This window comes from Netta rufina (genome assembly GCF_964035555.1).
Source record: "Netta rufina genome assembly, chromosome: Z".
Classification (NCBI taxonomy): domain Eukaryota; kingdom Metazoa; phylum Chordata; class Aves; order Anseriformes; family Anatidae; genus Netta; species Netta rufina.
Genome location: NC_140126.1, coordinates 29,440,164 through 29,454,429, shown reverse-complemented (window position 1 = coordinate 29,454,429; position 14,266 = coordinate 29,440,164).

Genomic DNA, 14,266 nt, shown 5'->3' with positions numbered 1-14,266 from the left:
GCACTTGATCCAACTGCCCATGTCACTGACAAAGATGTTATAGCACCAGTCCTAGTACTGACTGAAGAAGACCACTCATGACTGATCTCCACTTGGACACTGAGTTGTTGAACACAACTCTTTGAGTGTGACCATCCAGCTGATTTCTTACCAATGAGTCCATTTGTCAAATCCATGTCTCTACAATTTAGAGAACGGAACAGAATGGAATGGAACAGAATGGAACGGAACAGAAGAGAATAGAATAGAATAAGAGTTTAGAACTGTTTAACTTGAAGAACAGTTTGCATTTTAACTGAGGGCATTTTCCAAATGCCTCTGGCAAATGACACTGACAGGCATGGGACATCAACCAGCTCTCTAGAAAGCCTCATCCTGTGCTTGACCAACCTCACAGTAAATATTTTTTTTCTAAATATCCAGTCTGGACTTCCACTGATGCAGCTATTGGCCATTCTCTCATAGTCTGTCATTAGTTACTAGGGAGAAGAATTCAACACAGAAGTGAGAATCTCCATGTTTTAATGGATATCATCCGTATGTTCCCTGATTACTAATAAAACTTACAGTATATCAGTGTGCTCATCAACACTTTGCTGTCTTAATTTCTCAAATTCACACACTCCTTTTCCAGTGGTTCTTAACTGATTTTGTTACTAGAACTCCTTGCTTTCTATTAATAAAAAATAGTAAAATTAGCTTTTCTTTTTTTTTTAAATAAGTACTTAAAGCATAGATAGGGAATAAATATATATGTCTAAATAAATGAGGAGAGGAGAGGAGAGGAGAGGAGAGGAGAGGAGAGGAGAGGAGAGGAGAGGAGAGGAGAGGAGAGGAGAGGAGAGGAGAGGAGAGGAGAGGAGAGGAGAGGAGAGGAGAGGAGAGGAGAGGAGAGGAGAGGAGAGGAGAGGAGAGGAGAGGAGAGGAGAGGAGAGGAGAGGAGAGGAGAGGAGAGGAGAGGAGAGGAGAGGAGAGGAGAGGAGAGGAGAGGAGAGGAGAGGAGAGGAGAGGAGAGGAGAGGAGAGGAGAGGAGAGGAGAGGAGAGGAGAGGAGAGGAACCATGGAACTATGACAGGCATGGGACATCAACCAGCTCTCAAGACTACAAAGCCTCATCCAGTACTTGACCACCCTCACAGTAAAGATTTTTTTTTTCTAAATATACAGCCTAATTTTCCACTGATGCAGCTATTTGTCATTCTCTCATAGTCTGTCATTAGTTACCAAGGAGAAGAATTCAGCACCCAATTCCCCTTCTTAGGAAGCTATAGAAAGCAATGATGTCACCTCTGAGTTGCCTTTTTCCCAAACAACACAAAGCAAATGTCTTCAGCCCCTCCTCAAAGGACATGCCTTCCAGCCCTTTCACAAACTGTGTTACCCACCTCTGGAGGCTTTTAGGTATCTTGATAACCTTTTTTTTTAAAAAAAAATTATGTTTATATTATTATTATTATTATTATTATTATTATTATTATTATTATTATTATTATTATTATTATTGTGGAGCTCAGAACTGTGCACGATATTCAAGGTGAAGACACACTGATGTTAAATATAACCTCTTTTGACTGTCTTACTATGCTGTGTTTAATGAACTCCAAAACAGATTTTGCCCTCCTGGCAGCCAGGGCACACTGCTGAGTCATTGTGAGACTACTGTCAACCACTGCTTCCAGGTCCCTTTCTTCAGAGCTGAAGAAAGAGGTTTACAGCCTCTTGTCTCCCAGTTTGTACTTGAGTCTAACATTACTCCATCCCAGATGAAAAAACTAGCATTTTCATTTGTTGGATTTCATGCTGCTGGTAATTGCCCAGTACCCCAATCTATGCATATCCCTTTTCAAGGCCCCTTGTTCCTCCAGACAGCCAAGGGCATCTCACAGTTTTGTCATCAGCAAACTCGCTAAGTAAGTATTCCACTCCTGCACCTAGATCATTGACAAAAATGTTGAACAGAACCCACCCTCAAATTGAGCCATGAGGATCCCTGTTAGCTGTTGGAAGTAGCTCCATTCACTGCAACTCTTTGAGGTCTACTGTTCAGCCAGTGCATCACTTGTCGTGGAGTGAACCTGTTTATCTCACAGTTGGTCAATTTGTCCAGAAGGATATTGTGAGGAGCAGTATTAAAGGCCTCCCTGAAATTCAGAAAGATTCTGTCCTCTGCCTTCCCCTCAGCCAGCAAACAGGTGACCTTATCATAGAGGAAGATCATATCAGTAAGGCATGAATGACTTTCTCCTGTTGAACCCATGTTAGGCTGACATGTCTCTAGTTTTCCAGATATTCTCTCGTGCCCTCCTTGTAGCTCACTATAACATTGGCTAGCTTCCAGTCAGCAGAGACCCCCACAGACTCCCAGATTTAACTTTGGTAAATTGTTGAGAGGGGTCCAGCTATAAGATCCACTAACTCCTTCAGTATCATAGAATCACAGAATCATAGAATGGTTTGGAGTGGAAGGAAACTTAAGGATCCTCTAGTACTACCCCCTACTACATCAGGTTGCCCTGGGCCTTGTCCAGCCTGATCTTGAACATCTCCAGGGAAGGGGCATCCACTACCTCTCTGGGCAACCTGTTCCAGGGCTTCGTCATCCCCTGAGTGAAGAATTTCCTCTTAAAATCTAATTGAAATTTCCTGTCTTTTAGTTTAAAGCCATTCCCCCTTGTCCTGATATTGTCTGTCCATGCAAAAAGTTGTTCTCCATCTTTTTTATAAGTCCCCTTTAAGTACTGAAAGGCTGCAGTAAAGTCACCCTGGAGCCTTCTCTTCCCAGGCTGAACATCCCCAGTTCTCTTAGCCTTTCTTCATAGGAGAAGTGTTCCAGCCCCCTGAGCGTCTTTGTAACCCTCCTCTGGACCCTCTCTACCAGGTCCACATCCTTGTGCTGAAGGCCCCAGGCCTGGATGCAGTACTCCAAGTGAGGCTTCACAAGAGCAGAGTACAGGGGGACAATCACCTCCCTCCACCTGCTGGCCACTCCTCTTTTGGTGCAGCCCAGGATGCACTTGGCCTTCTGGGCTGTAAGCATGCACTGCTGGCTCATGTTGTGGCTTTCATCCACCAAAACCCCCAAGACCTTCTTTGATACAAGCCAAGATGCCATTGGTTTTCATGGCCAGCCAAGCACAATGCTGGCTCATGCTCACACAAGCACTGACCAACACCCCCAGATCCTTCTTTTCTGCACAGCTTTTCAGCCAATCTGCCCCAAGCCTGTAGTGCTGCATGGGGTTGTTGTGGCCAAAGTGCAGGACCCAGCACTTTGCCATGTTGAACCTCATCCCATCCCATTGGACTCTGCCCATCAACCCATCCTGTCCAAGTCCTTCTTCAGGGCCGTCCTGCCCTCTGGCAGATTGACACGTCACCCCAACTTGGGGTTAGCTGAAAACTCACTGAGGGTGCGCTCACTTCCCTCACCCAAATCATTAGTAAAAATATTAAAAAGGATGGGCTCCAACACCAATCCCTGGGGAACACCACTGGTGATCGGTCACCAGCTGGATTTCACTCTGTTCACCACCACTCTCTGGGCCCGGCCATCTAGCTAGTTTTTAACCCAACAAAGGCAGCATTCAGCTTTTCTGGACCCCTCTTCCCTTCTGGACTGACTTCCAAGGGACCCTCCTTAGCAGAGTCCTGAACACTTCAAAGTCTTCCCTCCGTAAGTCCAAGGTAGCAGTTTTACTGATTCCCCTCTCCTGACTTCATCAAGAACAGAGAACTCTTCCATTTTGTGCTATCTCTGCCCAAGACAGCTCCCTGCCACCACATCCCTCACCAGTCCTTCTCTGTTTGTGAACAGCAGGTCTAGTGGGGTACCCCCTCTGGTAGGCTCACTTAGCAGCTGAGTCAAGAAGCTATTTTACACACACTCCAGGAATCTCCTAGTCTGCTTCCTCAGGGCCGTATTGTATATCCAGCATATGTCTGGGAAGCTGAAGTCCCCCATGAGAACAAGCACTAGCAATTGTATGACTTCTGCTAGCTGCTTACAGAATGCTTCAACTGTCTCTTTGTCTTGGTTTGGCAGTCTATAAAACAATACCACCAGGATGCCCATGTTGTTGGATATCCCCCTGATCCTTATCCACAGAGACTCAACCTTATCATTCCCAGTCCCATTATCTCAACATCAAAAGCCCTTATATAGAGAATCACGCCACCGCCCCTCCTTAGTTGCCTGTCCCTTCTGAAGAGCTTGTAGCTATCCATTGTACCGCTCCAGTTGTGGGAGTGGTCCCACAACATTTCAGTTATAGCAACTAGATCGTAGTTCGCCTGCTTCACAATGGCTTCCAGCTCCTCCTGTTTGTTGCCTGTGCTGCATGCATTAGTGTAGATGCACTTCAGCTGTGCCATTTTTTTCACCCCCAACCCTGGTATTGCTCTTCTAGGCTCATCTCTATTGAGCCTCACTTCACCTCTGTCACCCTTTGTACCTAGTTTAAAGCCTTCTCAACAAGTCTTGCCAGTTCCTTGGATAGAATCCATTCCCCTCTTTGTGACAGATGTAGTGGGTTTACATGGCAAAATTTTGGTAGCGGGCGGGTTGCAGGGGTGACTTCTGTGAGAAGAATCCATAAACTACCTCATGTTAAATAAGGGTCATAGAATCACAGAATCATAGAATATCCCGAGTTAGTAGGGACCCACAAGGATCATTGAGTCTGACTCCTGACACCACACACGTCTACCCCAACATTAAGACCATATGACTAAGAGCACAGTCCAAATGCTTCTTAAAATCCAACAGGCTTGGTGCTGTACCTACTTCCCTGGGGAACCTGTTCCAGTGTGTGACAACCATCTCAGTGAAGAACCTCTTCCTGATATCCAGCCTGAACCTCCCCTGTTACAGCTTGAGAGTGGATGAGGGGAATGTGTTTTTAGTTTCTTTTCTTTGTTTCTCACTTCTCTAGCTTGCTAGTAATAGGCAATAACTTTTACTAATTTCCCTACCCTGAATCTGTTTTGCCTGTCATGATAATTGTTGAGCAATCTCCCTGTCTTTATCTCAGGCCTTGAGACCTTTCCATGGTATGTTCTCCCCCTTTCCTTTTGTGGATGGGGAGTGAGAGAGCAGCTGTAGTGGAGCTCAGCTGCCCACCTGAGTAGAACCACCCCAACAGGTGGGACCCATCTGAAGCCATCAGGCCAGTTACCAAGTAAACCTCCCCATGGCAAAAAAAAAAAAAAAGTAGTTCTTGCAATGGTAGTAGCCTCTCAACCATGTATTGATCAGCTGGGCTTTCCAAGTCCACTCAGTATCCCTTCACCACCTGTGCTCCCACTCCATCCACTAACCACCCCAATTCACAAAGTTCCTTTCGATAGCCTTCAGGTTTCTATCAGTGATTTTATTGCCAGCCTGAACTATCAGTAATGGCTAAAAATCAGAGGGTTGAACCAGGCCAGGAAGCTTCCTGGTAATGTCCTTGACCTGGGCCCTAGTTAGGCAGCAGACTTCCTTATGGGTAGAGTCTGACCAACATATGGGGCCCTCTGTTCTCCTCAGAAGGGAGTCGCCTACAAAAATTACCCTTTTGTCCTTATTGGTGGAGGAAGTCTTGAGGCATGGAGTCAATTTCCTTGCCTTAGACAACCTCCTGGGTGGACCTTCCCCTACATCCTCACTTACCAGTCCCTCAAGCTCCAGAGATTTTTGGTTTCTCACTGCTCTAGCTTGTTAGTAATAAGTAATAAATTACATTAATCTCCCTGTGCTGAGTCTGTTTTGGCCATGACTATAACTGTTGAACAATCTCCCCGTCATTACCTCAACTCTTGAGCCCTTTTGCATTGTATTTTCTCTTCGTTTACCTTTGAAGAAGGAGTGAGAGAGAAGTTGTGGTGGAGCTCAGCTGCCCATCTGAGTAAAACCACCACAACCTACTCTCCAAAAATGACTTTACATTTATACTTACTATTATTTCATTCACTATTTATGAGAAAAATAAGTGTTTTAATTGTAAATGGTAATATGCAAAATAATTTAGCTATATTGGTCATAATTGCTCATAAATTTGCCATTTGGTCTCTCATTTTGGAGAAATAATACATTCTGCACAAATTTCTGGGGGGCATCACTTGTTAGAGTAAATATGTGAACACCTAATTTTTTTTTGTCCATTTTCGTATCTACATAACCTTGTAAAACAAACAAACAAACAAACAAAAACTTGGCACTGATCCATAAATCTTGTAATACCATCATCTACCAAAGACATTGAAAATTAGCTTATAGATTTAATCAAATCTTAAAACTGATTTATGTAAAGCATTGGTCACAATGACATGAATTCAGAATAACAGAAATTAATATCTTGTAAATTCTGAGAAACATCATTGTGTAAGCATCAAGATTTTTGGCAGCAGATGGGCTGCAGGGATATCTTCTGTGAGAAGAGTCTAGAATATGTCCCAGCTGTCTCTCTTGGACCTGCCACAGGACACCGTTGAGGCCCTAATCCAAGCTGATGGCACGGAAGACCACAGAATAACAGAATCATCTAGGTTGGAAGAGACCTCCAAGACCACCAAGTTCAACCTCTGATCTAACACTAACAATCCCACCACTAAACCATATCACTAAGCTCTACATATAAATGTCTTTTAAAGACCTCCAGGAATGGTGACTCAACCACTTCCCTGGGCAGCCTATTCCAATGTCTAACAACCCTTTCAGTAAAGAAGTTCTTCCTAATATCCAACCCAAACCTCTCCTGGTGCAACTTTAGCCCATTCCCCCTCGTCCTGTCACCAGGCACATGGGAGAATAGACCAATCCCCACCTTGATACAGCCTCCTTTAAGGTACCGGTAAAGTGTGATAAGGTCACCCCTGAACCACCTCTTCTCCACGTTGAAGAGGAAAAAATGCTGGATAGGGAGAGGAGAGAAGGGAAAAATATGAGAAAGTGAGAAACAGCAGACAGAACACCAAAGTCAGAGAACAACGTGTAGGCTTCCAGGTATAGAAGCCGATATGTCCCTTAAGTCCATGGAGAGCCCATGCTGGAACAGGTTTATCCCAAAGGAATTGATGCCTTTGAAGAGGCCCCATACTGGACCAGGTGAAATGTGTGATAAGAAAAGAGTAGCAGAGAAGAACTGTTATGGACTGACCATAAATTCCCATTCCCCACCCTATACCATTCAGAGTTATAGGAATGGGGGATGAAGAAGTAAAGCTGAGCCTGGGAAAGTAGCTGGAGGGAAACGTTTTATTTTTTTTTTGCCTTTGTCACTACGCAAATTTACTTTAGTTAACAATAAATCCAATTATTTTTCCCCTAATTGAGTATGTTTTGATCATGAAGCTAAATGGTAAATATTCTTTCTGTCTCTATCTTGACCCACAAGCTTTTAATCCAATTTATTCCTCAACCTTGCAAAGAGGGAGTGTGAGCAGCTGGGTGGGCATCTGGCTTATGGCTAGGTCCAGGCCACCACACAGCTATACATTTCTCATGTTGCTGATAAACCTGCTACATGATTAAGAGGACTTGTGAGTCAGCAGAAATTTTAAAACAGTAAAACTTGCAAACCTATTCCCTTGTTTACATTAAAATGGTGTGCCTGTCAGAAAGTGGGGAATCCATCTACTGTCTTTTGCTTTCTACTTTCCATGGATTATACTGCTACTCAGTACATAACAAGAATTTTAAACATAAAGTCATGGATTTTTTTATGAAATGTTCCAGTGACCTCAAAAACATGTTTCCAGTGACTCCCATCATGCGTAAGCTAGAATTAAAGATTGGTAAGCTTAGAACTCTCAGATTTTTTTCATGATTTTGAATAAGAATATCAAAAAATCCTTGAAGAAGTGAATTTAAAAAATATAATACCTCAAAATTTTCCAAAGATAGTGTCAGGAATCACATTTATAGATTATTAAAAGCAAGTGCATACTGTTAACATTGTATGCCTTTCTTTGTGACTATAATTTAAAAACACTGAAGTGTCAGACCAATCTTCATTATTCCTAGATCATCATATGGTCAGGAAGCTCTGTACACTGAGTCACGAAGCATCTCTACTCAGTAATTTATATCCATGAAACCATGCCCACAGTCCACTTTTGTGAAATCTCTATGTCTGCTTGCTGTGCCTGTAGTTGTCTTCACTTTCCACATTCAGAACTCAATGAAAAATTTGTATAACCTATTATATGACATATAATAGAATATTAAGGATTATTCAACATTAAGGAATGTTCAACACTTTCCTTTTCATTCAGCCATGCATTTTATAGCTAAGCTCATCTAGTTATCTGTGCAGAAATAAGCACCTTTAAGCATGTCCTTTTTTTTTTTTTTTTTTTCCCTGAAAAGTGGTGAAAGTGATGATGACAGTTTTTTTGCCCATAACAGTTCCATGTATGCTAACAGGAAAACAAATGTGTTTATTTCCTGTAATTATTTGTGGAGGATATTGATTTACTTGTGCAATAGACCGCAGTTCTGAACCTTGAGGCTTCATCAAGAAATTACTTGTCAGATTAGCAAAACTATCAGGAAGTCACGTGTTGCAGAAATATAGTACTATCTTGACCATCATGGCTTCACTGTTGCTCTCATCTTGCTACTCTCTGCTGTTTGATTACTTCACAAGAATCAAAATAATATTTTTGTGACTAAGAATATTATAAAAATTATAGAATAAGAAAAATAACTTTTAAAAGAATGACATTTTCCCTTGCCAGACAAATGAAACAACTATTTTCCTCTCAGTGCCTTTGTCTGGATGTCATGATCAGTGGTGAGAGAAAGATGTTGACAGAAAGTTAAAATTATGTGGAACTTGGAGATAATATATAACCAGATCCATGGAGATGATATATATCTAGATCCATGCACAGACTCTTCAGATTATTACTTTCTATGAGAAATATATATATATATTATGAACTGGTTTTGACTTTGTTGTCTCATGTGATAAAATTCAAACTGCCATGGTTTATAGCAGTTTGGTCATGTAAAACTTGTAGATAAACAGTGTTGCTGTAACCAGCATTCTGAATCTGTGGCAAATATGCTCAGCAGCAGTGAATAGTAAATTAGTTTATATAATATTGGGGAAAAAATATACATGCATCTCTTCTTCTTCTAGACTGAAAGTTAATATAAAATCTATGTATTCATATGTATATGCAGATGAATATAATTTTTAGCTTAGACACTGAAGAGTTTCTGAACTTCTGATTCATAGTCCAGCCAAAATGGATATGATGAAGAGAATTTTATTTTTCTTAACAGTAAAACCAAACCAACCAACCAACCAAACCAAACCAAACCAAACCAAACAAAAAACAACCAACCAACCAACCACCACCACCACCAACAACAAAAAAAAACATATTAAAACAAAACTTTATACTCACTTGCCAAAGAGATAGCTCCAGGGCAGATGCATTCTTCAGCGGAGTGGGGAATAGAAGAGTGCAGGGGTGTCCCTTCATCGAGGCCCCTTTGAGATAGTTGAGGGAGCCACCAGGACAGCGGTAGAAGGGACAGGCAACTCAGGGACAGTACAAGGAAGCTGCAAGCATATGCAGAGAAAAAATCAGGAGGGCCAAAGCTCAGTATGAGCTCAGTTTGGTCACTGTGGTAAAGGATAACAAAAAAGTGTTTTTATAAATATATTAGCAGCAAGAAGAGAGTGAGGGAGAATATCCATTCTTTACTGGATGCGGGGGGGGGGGGGTGGGGGTGGGGGAATGACTACTGAGAATAAGGAAAATGCTGAGGTTCTTAACACCATCTTTACATCTGTCTTTACTAGCCAGACCACTTATCCTCAGAGTACTTGGCCTCCCAGCTTGGAAGTCTGGGGATCAGAAGAACCCCCCCACACACACACAGTTCAGGTAGGAACAGTTAGGGACCTGCTGCTCCACCTAGACCATCACAAGTCCATGGGGACAGATGGGATTGACCAGAGGGTGCTGAGGGAGTAGGCTGATGTGATTGGACCACTTTCTATCATCTATTGGCGGTCACGGTCATCTGGAGAGGTCCTGGATGACTTGCTAATATGACACTCATATATAAGAAGGGTCATAAGGAGGACCCAGGGAACTACTGGCCTGTCATCCTGACTTTGGTGCCAGGAAAGGCGATACAACAGGTCATCTTGAATGCAATCACACAGCATATGCATGACAATGGGGGGATAAGGCCCAGTCAGCATGGGTTCATGAAAGGCAAGTCCTCCCTGATCAACCTCATCTCCTTCTATGACTGGGTGACCCACCTGGTAGATGATGGAAAGGCTGTTGACATAGTATACCTAGACTTCAACAAGACCTTTGAGATGGTCTCCCATAGTACTCTCCTGGAGAAGCTGGCATCCCATGGCTTGGACAGGTACACTCTTTTCTGGGTTAAAAACTAGCTAGATGGCCGGGCCCAGAGAGTGGTGGTGAACAGAGTGAAATCCAGCTGGTGACCGATCACCAGTGGTGTTCCCCAGGGATTGGTGTTGGAGCCCATCCTTTTTAATATTTTTACTAATGATTTGGGTGAGGGAAGTGAGCGCACCCTCAGTGAGTTTTCAGCTAACCCCAAGTTGGGGTGACGTGTCAATCTGCCAGAGGGCAGGACGGCCCTGAAGAAGGACTTGGACAGGATGGGTTGATGGGCAGAGTCCAATGGGATGGGATGAGGTTCAACATGGCAAAGTGCTGGGTCCTGCACTTTGGCCACAACAACCCCATGCAGCACTACAGGCTTGGGGCAGATTGGCTGAAAAGCTGTGCAGAAAAGAAGGATCTGGGGGTGTTGGTCAGTGCTTGTGTGAGCATGAGCCAGCATTGTGCTTGGCTGGCCGTGAAAACCAATGGCATCCTGGCATGTATCAGAAATAGTGTAGCCAGCAGGACCAGGAAAGTGGTCATCCCCCCTGTACTCTTCTTTGGTGAGGCTTCACCTCAAGTACTGTGCTCAGTTTTGGGCCCCTCTCTTCAGTAAAGACATCAAGGCCCTGGAACATGTCCAGAGAAGGGCTACAAAGCTGGTGAAGGGCCTGGAACACAAGTCCTACGTGGAGTGGCTGAGGGAACTGGGATTATTTAATCTGTAGAAGAGGGTGCTCAGGGGAGACCTTATTGCTCTCTACAACTACCTGAAATGAAGGTGTAGGGATCTGGGAGTTGACCTCTTCTCGTAGACAACTAGTGATAGGACTAGAGGGAATGGTCTCAAATTGCACCAGGAGTGGTTTAGGTTGGAAATTAGGAGACATTTTTTGTCAGAAAGAGTAGTCAGGCATTGGAACGGGTTGTCCGGGTAAATGGTGTAGTCAAGAGACCCGGGGGTGTTTAATGAAAGCTTGGACTTGGTGCTTAGGGACATTATTTAGTGGTTGACATCACTAGTAAGGTGATGGTTGGACCAGATGATCTTGAACATCTTTTCAAACTCTAATGATTCTATGATTCTATATTGTCAGGGTCAGAAAAGACAACCCCCAGTTTTGTGACCACTGGCAGGAGGAAAAAAAGATGGGTTTTAGTTGTGGGTGTGTAGTGGGTTTACATGGCAAGGTTTTGGTAGCAGGGCGCCGTAGGGGTGGTTTCTGTGAGAAGGATCTAGAAGCTGCCCCATGTTTGGTAAGGGCCCCACTGCTGACCAGAGCTGAGCTAATAAGCGATGATGTTTTGTGCCTCTGTGAGAGCATACAATTATTTAAGACAGGGAAAAAAAATGCTGCACCACACAGCAGATGGGAGAGTGAGAGGAGTGAGGAACAGCCTTACAGGCACCAAGGTCAGTGAAGAAGGAGGGGGAGAGGTACTCCAGGAGCTGGAGCAGAAGTCCCCTGTAGCCTGTGGTGAGGACCATGGTGAAGCAGGCTGTCCCCCTGCGGCCCATGGAGTACCACAATGGAGCAGGGTTCCACGCTGCAGCCTGTGGAGGAGACCACGCAGGAGCAGGAGGCCCTGGCAGGAGCTGCTTCCCGTGAGGGATCCTGGTTGGAGTAGTTTTCTCCTGAGAGATGGACCCCATGGTACAGACCCATATCTGGAGCAGTTCTGAAAAAGCTGCTGCCTGTGGGAAGCCCACGCCGGATCAGTTCATCAAGGACTGCATCCCGTGGGAGGGACCCCACAGCACAGGGGATGAGAGTGACCGAGAAGGAGCGGCAGAGAAGAAGCGCTGTAGACTGATCATAACCCCCATTCCCTCATTCCCCTGAGCTTCTCAGGGAGAGGAGGTGGGAGAGGGTGGATTGGGGGGGGGGGGGGAGGGAAGGTGCCTTTGTTTTTTTTCCTTTGTTTCTCACTTCTCTAGCTTGTTAGTAATAAGCAATAAATCTTACTGTCTCCCTATGCTGAGTCTGTTTTGCCCGTTACAATAATTACTGCATGATCTGCTTATCCTTATCTCAAACTTTGAGCCCTGTTCGTCATATTTTCTCCCCATTCCTCTTTGAGGAGGGGGAGTGAGAGAGCAGCTGTGGTGGAGCTTGGCTGCCCACTCGAGCGGAACCACCACAGGATGATTCCACAATAGTGGGAACAGGGGGTCTAATATGTAGAAGGGATCCTACTGTTAGGGAAGTCTGACTCCTTCCTGGGGCCTGGGTTAAGGATGTCACTAAGAGATTTGCCAACTTGGTTCAATCCTCAAACTATTACTCATTGCTGGTACTACATATGGGAGGAGAAGAAGTGGTAACTCATAGCACAAGAACAACCAAAAGGGACTTCAAAAAATTGGGATGGATGATCAGGAACTTGGGTGTGCAAGTCATCTTCTGTTCCATTCTCCCCAGTATTAACAGTGACAGGAACAGAAGAACAGTGTCCATTAACAAGTGTTTCTGTGGCTGGTGTCATAGCCAAAACTTCAGATTCTTTGATGACAGAAAACCTTACATGGCGATAAGCTTGCTGGCATCCAACAGGATTCATCTTTCCCAAAGAGGGAATAGGGTCCTTGGTCATGAGCTGGCAGGGCTCACTGCTTGGGCTTTAAACTAGGTTTGATGGGGAAGGAGGGTATCATGAGGAATGCTGGCAATAAGGTGTGGGATGACATGCCATCCCACTTATGCCAGCTGAACACCAGAGCCAGCAAAGGATGCCCAGAGCCTAGAGAGGGAACAAAGCTCAACAGGAGAGCTACTCTAAATGCATATGGATGAATTAAAGTTGCCCTATCCAGAAAGGCAGATGCATTGAGAGCTCAACTCTAATGCTTCTAAATGAATGCCTACAGCATGGGGAATAAACAAGGGGAACTGGAGTTGTGCATGCAGTTGCAGGGGTATGATCTTGTTGCAATTACAGAAACATCATGAGACAACTCTCATGACTGGAATGTGTTCATGGATGGCTTTGTGCTTTTCAGGAAGGACAGGCCAGGAAGGCAAGGTAGTTGAGTTGTTCTTTACATGAGTGAGCAAGTGGAATCTATGCAGATCTGCCTAGGGGCAAACAAAGTGCAAGTCCAGAGTCTATGGGTGAGGACTAAAGGGCATGCCAACAGCGGTGACCTTGTGGTGGGTGTTTCCTAAAGGCCACTGGATCAGGAAGAGGAAGTGGATGAGGCCTTCTACAGGCAACTGCAAGTTGCCTAATGTTCACAGGCCCTGGTTCTTATGGGTGACTTTAAGCACCCCAGTATTTTCTAGGAAGACAACATAGCTCAGAACAAACAGTCCAGGAGGTTACAGAAGAACATTGTGGATAACTTCTTGACGCATGTGGTAGGTGAACCAACAAGGAGAGGGGTGCTGCTGTACCTGGTACTCACAAACAGAGATTGTCTAGATGGAAACATGAAGGTTGAGGGCAGTCTCAGCTGCAGTGATGATGAGATTTTGGAGTTCAAGATCCTGCAAGGAGGAAGCAGGGCAAAAAGTAGGACCGCAACCCTGGATTTCAAGAGAACTAATCTTGACCTCTCCAGGGACCTAACTGGAGGCATCCTCTGGGCCAGGACCCAAGAAGGAAAGGGGCCCCAGGAAAGTTGGCTAATATGCAAGCACCACTTCTTCCAAGCTCAGGATCGATGCATCCCTGCAAGAAAGAAGTAGAGCAAAGGGGACAGGAGACCTGTGTGAATGGGCAAGGAGCTCTTGGAAAAACATAAACAGAAGAAGAAAGCATACATGATGTGGAAGAAGGGACAGACCACTTGGGTGGAATGTAGGGACATTGTCAGAGAATGTAGGGACGCAATGAGGAAGGCCGAGGCCTGTTTAGAATTTAATTTAACAAGAAACATCAAGGATAACAAGAAGGG